The sequence below is a fragment of the Phalangium opilio genome, unplaced genomic scaffold (genome assembly GCF_054372755.1).
Source record: "Phalangium opilio isolate 3A_F unplaced genomic scaffold, DU_Popi_V2 ptg001421l_1, whole genome shotgun sequence".
In the NCBI taxonomy this organism is placed as follows: Eukaryota; Metazoa; Arthropoda; class Arachnida; order Opiliones; family Phalangiidae; genus Phalangium; species Phalangium opilio.
The window spans coordinates 3290627-3297711 of NW_028324258.1; the positions used below are offsets into that span (position 1 = coordinate 3290627).

The window sequence follows — 7085 nt, forward strand, 5'->3', positions numbered from 1 at the left end:
GGCAACCGCCATATCACGCTGAAAACACCGGTTCTCGTCCGATCACCGAAGTTAAGCAGCGTCGAGCGCTTTCAGTACTTGGGAGGGAGACCACTTAGGAACACTGCGTGCCGTTGGCTATTTCACTTTTTTTCCTGTTTTAAATTCCAATAGATATGAAAAAAGCAAACATATTTTCTTTTTGTTATTGTTTTAAAAAGATGATGGTTAATTTGTCTCACTTAATTTAAATTCGAATTATTATCTAGCACTCTCGGCAACGGCCATATCACGCTGAAAACACCGGTTCTCGTCCGATAACCGAAGTTAAGCAGCGTCGAGCGCAGTCAGTACTTGGAAACTTTGCGTGCCGTTGTTTTTTTCACTTTTATTTCCTCTTTTAAATTCCATGAGATATAAAAAAACAAACATATCTTCTTTTTCTTATTGATTTATAAAGATGAAGGTTAATTAAATTCGAATTATTAAATAGCACTCTCGGCAACGGCCATATCACGCTGAAAACACCGGTTCTCGTCCGATCACCGAAGTTAAGGAGCGTCGAGCGCAGTCAGTACTTGGGAGGGAGACCACTTAGGAACACTGCGTGCCGTTGGCTTTTTCACTTTTTTTTCCTCTTTTAAATTCCTATAGATATGAAAAAAGCAAACATATTTTCTTTTTGTTATTGTTTTAAAAAGATGAAGGTCAATTTGTCTCACTTAATTTAAATTCGAATTATTATCTAGCACTATCGGCAACGGCCATATCACGCTGAAAACACCGGTTCTCGTCGGATCACCGAAGTTAAGCAGCGTCGAGCGCAGTCAGTACTTGGGAGGGAGACCACTTAGGAACACTGCGTGCCGTTGGCTTTTTCACTTTTTTTTCCTCTTTTAAATTCCAATAGATATGAAAAAAGCAAACATATTTTCTTTTTGTTATTGTTTTAAAAAGATGATGGTTAATTTGTCTCACTTAATTTAAATTCGAATTATTATCTAGCACTCTCGGCAACGGCCATATCACGCTGAAAACACCGGTTCTCGTCCGATCACCGAAGTTAAGCAGCGTCGAGGCAATCAGTACTTGGGAGGGAGACCACTTAGGAACACTGCGTGCCGTTGGCTTTTTCACTTTTTTTTCCTCTTTTAAATTCCAACAGATATGAAAAAAGCAAACATATTTTCTTTTTGTTATTGTTTTAAAAAGATGATGGTTAATTTGTCTCACTTAATTTAAATTCGAATTATTATCTAGCACTCTCGGCAACGGCCATATCACGCTGAAAACACCGGTTCTTGTCCGATCACCGAAGTTAAGCAGCGTCGAGGCAATCAGTACTTGGGAGGGAGACCACTTAAGAACACTGCGTACCGTTGGCTTTTTCACTTTTTTTCCCCTTTTAAATTCCTATAGATATGAAAAAAGCAAAAATATTTTCTTTTTGTTATTGTTTTAAAAAGATGGTCAATTTGTCTCACTTAATTTAAATTCGAATTATTAACTAGCTCTCTCGGCAACGGCCATATCATGCTGAATACACCGGTTCTCGTCCGATCACCGAAGTTAAGCAGCGTCGAGCGCAGTCAGTACTTGGGCGAAAGACCATTTAGGAACACTGCGTGCCGTTGGCTTTTTTAATTTTTTTTCCTCTTTTAAATTCCAATAGATATGAAAAAAGCAAACATATTTTCTTTTTGTTATTGTTTTAAAAAGATGAAGGTCAAATTGTCTCACTTAATTTAAATTCGAATTATTAAATAGCACTCTCGGCAACGGCCATATCACGCTGAAAACACCGGTTCTCGTCCGATCACCGAAGTTAAGCAGCGTCGAGCGCAGTCAGTACTTGGGAGGGAGACCACTTAGGAACACTGCGTGCCGTTGGCTTTTTCACTTTTTTTTCCTGTTTTAAATTCCAATAGATATGAAAAAAGCAAACATATTTTCTTTTTGTTATTGTTTTAAAAAGATGATGGTTAATTTGTCTCACTTAATGTAAATTCGAATTATTATCTAGCGTTCTCGGCAACGGCCATATCACGCTGAAAACACCGGTTCTCGTCCGATCACCGAAGTTAAGCAGCGTCGAGCGCAGTCAGTACTTGGAAACTTTGCGTGCCGTTGGCTTTTTCACTTTTATTTCCTCTTTTAAATACCATGAGATATGAAAAAAGCAAACATATCTTCTTTTTCTTATTGATTTATAAAGATGAAGGTTAATTAAATTCGAATTATTAAATAGCACTCTCGGCAACGACCATATCACGCTGAAAACACCGGTTCTCGTCCGATCACCGAAGTTAAGGAGCGTCGAGCGCAGTCAGTACTTGGGAGGGAGACCACTTAGGAACACTGCGTGTCGTTGGCTTTTTCACTTTATTTTCCTCTTTTAAATTCCAATAGATATGAAAAAAGCAAACATATTTTCTTTTTGTTATTGTTTTAAAAAGATGATGGTTAATTTGTCTCACTTAATTTAAATTCGAATTATTATCTAGCACTCTCGGCAACGGCCATATCACGCTGAAAACACCGGTTCTCGTCCGATCACCGAAGTTAAGCAGCGTCGTGGCAATCAGTACTTGGGAGGGAGACCACTTAGGAACACTGCGTGCCGTTGGCTTTTTCACTTTTTTTTCCTCTTTTAAATTCCAACAGATATGAAAAAAGCAAACATATTTTCTTTTTGTTATTGTTTTAAAAAGATGATGGTTAATTTGTCTCACTTAATTTAAATTCGAATTATTATCTAGCACTCTCGGCAACGGCCATATCACGCTGAAAACACCGGTTCTCGTCCGATCACCGAAGTTAAGCAGCGTCGAGGCAATCAGTACTTGGGAGGGAGACCACTTAGGAACACTGCGTGCCGTTGGCTTTTTCACTTTTTTTCCCCTTTTAAATTCCTATAGATATGAAAAAAGCAAAAATATTTTCTTTTTGTTATTGTTTTAAAAAGATGGTCAATTTGTCTCACTTAATTTAAATTCGAATTATTAACTAGTTCTCTCGGCAACGGCCATATCATGCTGAATACACCGGTTCTCGTCCGATCACCGAAGTTAAGCAGCGTCGAGCGCAGTCAGTACTTGGGCGAAAGACCATTTAGGAACACTGCGTGCCGTTGGCTTTTTTAATTTTTTTTCCTCTTTTAAATTCCAATAGATATGAAAAAAGCAAACATATTTTCTTTTTGTTATTGTTTTAAAAAGATGAAGGTCAAATTGTCTCACTTAATTTAAATTCGAATTATTATCTAGCGTTCTCGGCAACGGCCATATCACGATGAAAACACCGGTTCTCGTCCGATCACCGAAGTTAAGCAGCGTCGAGCGCAGTCAGTACTTGGAAACTTTGCGTGCCGTTGGCTTTTTCACTTTTATTTCCTCTTTTAAATACCATGAGATATGAAAAAAGCAAACATATCTTCTTTTTCTTATTGATTTATAAAGATGAAGGTTAATTAAATTCGAATTATTAAATAGCACTCTCGGCAACGACCATATCACGCTGAAAACACCGGTTCTCGACCGATCACCGAAGTTAAGGAGCGTCGAGCGCAGTCAGTACTTGGGAGGGAGACCACTTAGGAACACTGCGTGTCGTTGGCTTTTTCACTTTTTTTTCCTCTTTTAAATTCCAATAGATATGAAAAAAGCCAACATATTATCTTTTTGTTATTGTTTTAAAAAGATGAAGGTTAATTTCTCTCACTTAATTTAAATTCGAATTATTAAATAGCACTCTCGGCAACGGCCATATCACGCTGAAAACACCGGTTCTCGTCCGATCACCGAGGTTAAGCAGCGTCGAGCGCAGTCAGTACTTGGGAGGGAGACCACTTAGGAACACTGCGTGCCGTTGGCTTTTTCACTATTTTTTCCTGTTTTAAATTCCAACAGTTTTTTGAATGAATATCGTTATATTTGCTTGAATTAAAGCAAAAAGTACAAAAATAATGGTTTCAGTGGTTATATTTGAAAATAGTGAAGAAATACTCAAAATGTGTTTCTCTGGCCGAGAAACGTCGATTTTGAAAATATTATTAAAAATCGAGGTACATTTTTGTTTATTGTTCAATCGAGATGAAATCACTTTTAATGAGTGTTTTATAGGGAATTAAGCTGAATTCGGTCAAATATTTGTCCAGAAAAAAATACATTCAAAAGTGTACCGAAAAAATCGCATGTTTTTTTTCTTCAAGATACAAAATCCGTGAGTACGATTTCTTATTGAAAATTGAATTTTAACAGTTTTTTGAATGAATATCGTTATATTTGCTTGAATTAAAGCAAAAAGTACAAAAATAATGGTTTCAGTGGTTATATTTGAAAATAGTGAAGAAATACTCAAAATGTGTTTCTCTGGCCGAGGAACGTCGATTTTGAAAATATTATTAAAAATCGAGGTACATTTTTATTTATTGTTCAATTGAGATGAAATCACTTTTAATGAGTGTTTTATAGGGAATTAAGCAGAATTCGGTCAAAAGTTTGTCCAGAAAAAAATGCATTCAAAAGTGTACCGAAAAAATCGCATGTTTTTTTTCTTCAAGATACAAAATTCGTCTCAACGATTTCTTATTGAAAATTTAATTTTAACAGTTTTTTGAATAAATATCGTTACATTTGCTTGAATTAAAGCAAAAAGTACAAAAATAATGGTTTCAGTGGTTATATTTGAAAATAGTGAAGAAATACTCAAAATGTGTTTCTCTGGCCGAGAAACGTCGATTTTGAAAATATTATTAAAAATCGAGGTACATTTTTGTTTATTGTTCAATCGAGATGAAATCACTTTTAATGAGTGTTTTATAGGGAATTAAGCTGAATTCGGTCAAATATTTGTCCAGAAAAAAATACATTCAAAAGTGTACCGAAAAAATCGCATGTTTTTTTTCTTCAAGATACAAAATCCGTGAGTACGATTTCTTATTGAAAATTGAATTTTAACAGTTTTTTGAATGAATATCGTTATATTTGCTTGAATTAAAGCAAAAAGTACAAAAATAATGGTTTCAGTGGTTATATTTGAAAATAGTGAAGAAATACTCAAAATGTGTTTCTCTGGCCGAGAAACGTCGATTTTGAAAATATTATTAAAAATCGAGGTACATTTTTATTTATTGTTCAATCGAGATGAAATCACTTTTAATGAGTGTTTTATAGGGAATTAAGCAGAATTCGGTCAAAAATTTGTCCAGAAAAAAATGCATTCAAAAGTGTACCGAAAAAATCGCATGTTTTTTTCTTCAAGATCCGTGAGTACGATTTCTTATTGAAAATTGAATTTTAACAGTTTTTTGAATGAATATCGTTATGTTTGCTTGAATTAAAGCAAAAGGTACAAAAATAATGGTTTCAGTGGTTATATTTGGAAATAGTGAAGAAATACTCAAAATGTGTTTCTCTGGCCGAGAAACGTCGATTTTGAAAATATTATTAAAAATCGAGGTACATTTTTATTTATTGTTCAATCGAGATGAAATCACTTTTAATGAGTGTTTTATAGGGAATTAAGCTGAATTCGGTCAAATATTTGTCCAGAAAAAAAGGCATTCAAAAGTGTACCGAAAAAATCGCATGTTTTTTTTTCTTCAAGATACAAAATCCGTGAGTACGATTTCTTATTGAAAATTGAATTTTAACAGTTTTTTGAATGAATATCGTTATATTTGCTTGAATTTAAGCAAAAAGTACAAAAATAATGGTTTCAGTGGTTATATTTGAAAATAGTGAAGAAATAGTCAAAATGTGTTTCTCTGGCCGAGAAACGTCGATTTTGAAAATATTATTAAAAATCGAGGTACATTTTTGTTTATTGTTCAATCGAGATGAAATCACTTTTAATGAGTGTTTTATAGGGAATTAAGCTGAATTCGGTCAAATGTTTGTCCAGAAAAAAATGCATTCAAAAAAGTACCGAAAAAATCGCATGTTTTTTTTCTTCAAGATACAAAATTCGTCTCAACGATTTCTTATTGAAAATTTAATTTTAACAGTTTTTTGAATAAATATCGTTACATTTGCTTGAATTAAAGCAAAAAGTACAAAAATAATGGTTTCAGTGGTTATATTTGAAAATAGTGAAGAAATACTCAAAATGTGTTTCTCTGGCCGAGAAACGTCGATTTTGAAAATATTATTAAAAATCGAGGTACATTTTTATTTATTGTTCAATCGAGATGAAATCACTTTTAATGAGTGTTTTATAGGAAATTAAGCAGAATTCGGTCAAAAATTTGTCCAGAAAAAAATGCATTCAAAAGTGTACCGAAAAAATCGCATGTCTTTTTCTTCAAGATACAAAATCCGTGAGTACGATTTCTTATTGAAAATTGAATTTTAACAGTTTTTTGAATGAATATCGTTATATTTGCTTGAATTAAAGCAAAAAGTACAAAAATAATGGTTTCAGTGGTTATATTTGAAAATAGTGAAGAAATACTCAAAATGTGTTCCTCTGGCCGAGAAACGTCGATTTTGAAAATATTATTAAAAATCGAGGTACATTTTTATTTATTGTTCAATCGAGATGAAATCACTTTTAATGAGTGTTTTATAGGGAATTAAGCAGAATTCGGTCAAAAATTTGTCCAGAAAAAAATGCATTCAAAAGTGTACCGAAAAAATCGCATGTTTTTTTCTTCAAGATACAAAATCCGTGAGTACGATTTCTTATTGAAAATTGAATTTTAACAGTTTTTTGAATGAATATCGTTATGTTTGCTTGAATTAAAGCAAAAGGTACAAAAATAATGGTTTCAGTGGTTATATTTGAAAATAGTGAAGAAATACTCAAAATGTGTTTCTCTGGCCGAGAAACGTCGATTTTGAAAATATTATTAAAAATCGAGGTACATTTTTATTTATTGTTCAATCGAGATGAAATCACTTTTAATGAGTGTTTTATAGGGAATTAAGCAGAATTCGGTCAAAAATTTGTCCAGAAAAAAATGCATTCAAAAGTGTACCGAAAAAATCGCATGTTTTTTTTCTTCAAGATACAAAATCCGTGAGTACGATTTCTTATTGAAAATTGAATTTTAACAGTTTTTTGAATGAATATCGTTATATTTGCTTGAATTAAAGCAAAAAGTA

The 7085-nt window shown here is 33.5% G+C and overlaps 3 non-coding genes and 13 pseudogenes across 3 annotated transcripts; all 16 read left to right on the forward strand.

The window, feature by feature from the left end:
- LOC149583887 (5S ribosomal RNA) lies at positions 1 to 119 on the forward strand (annotated as a pseudogene).
- A 136-nt stretch (positions 120 to 255) lies between these two features.
- On the forward strand, positions 256 to 358 carry LOC149583888 (5S ribosomal RNA; annotated as a pseudogene).
- A 121-nt stretch (positions 359 to 479) lies between these two features.
- On the forward strand, positions 480 to 598 carry LOC149583889 (5S ribosomal RNA; annotated as a pseudogene).
- Positions 599 to 735: 137 nt separating this feature from the next.
- LOC149583890 (5S ribosomal RNA) lies at positions 736 to 854 on the forward strand. Its single transcript, XR_016380459.1, has one exon. It is a non-coding gene; the product is annotated as a 5S ribosomal RNA (ribosomal RNA).
- Positions 855 to 991: 137 nt separating this feature from the next.
- On the forward strand, positions 992 to 1109 carry LOC149583891 (5S ribosomal RNA; annotated as a pseudogene).
- A 137-nt stretch (positions 1110 to 1246) lies between these two features.
- On the forward strand, positions 1247 to 1364 carry LOC149583892 (5S ribosomal RNA; annotated as a pseudogene).
- Positions 1365 to 1497: 133 nt separating this feature from the next.
- LOC149583893 (5S ribosomal RNA) lies at positions 1498 to 1616 on the forward strand (annotated as a pseudogene).
- Positions 1617 to 1753: 137 nt separating this feature from the next.
- Positions 1754 to 1872, forward strand: LOC149583894 (5S ribosomal RNA). Its single transcript, XR_016380535.1, has one exon. It is a non-coding gene; the product is annotated as a 5S ribosomal RNA (ribosomal RNA).
- Positions 1873 to 2009: 137 nt separating this feature from the next.
- On the forward strand, positions 2010 to 2112 carry LOC149583895 (5S ribosomal RNA; annotated as a pseudogene).
- Positions 2113 to 2234: 122 nt separating this feature from the next.
- On the forward strand, positions 2235 to 2353 carry LOC149583896 (5S ribosomal RNA; annotated as a pseudogene).
- Positions 2354 to 2490: 137 nt separating this feature from the next.
- LOC149583897 (5S ribosomal RNA) lies at positions 2491 to 2608 on the forward strand (annotated as a pseudogene).
- Positions 2609 to 2745: 137 nt separating this feature from the next.
- Positions 2746 to 2863, forward strand: LOC149583898 (5S ribosomal RNA; annotated as a pseudogene).
- A 133-nt stretch (positions 2864 to 2996) lies between these two features.
- LOC149583899 (5S ribosomal RNA) lies at positions 2997 to 3115 on the forward strand (annotated as a pseudogene).
- A 137-nt stretch (positions 3116 to 3252) lies between these two features.
- On the forward strand, positions 3253 to 3355 carry LOC149583900 (5S ribosomal RNA; annotated as a pseudogene).
- A 122-nt stretch (positions 3356 to 3477) lies between these two features.
- On the forward strand, positions 3478 to 3596 carry LOC149583901 (5S ribosomal RNA; annotated as a pseudogene).
- Positions 3597 to 3733: 137 nt separating this feature from the next.
- On the forward strand, positions 3734 to 3852 carry LOC149583902 (5S ribosomal RNA). Its single transcript, XR_016380468.1, has one exon. It is a non-coding gene; the product is annotated as a 5S ribosomal RNA (ribosomal RNA).
- The last annotated feature ends 3233 nt before the right edge of the window (positions 3853 to 7085 follow it).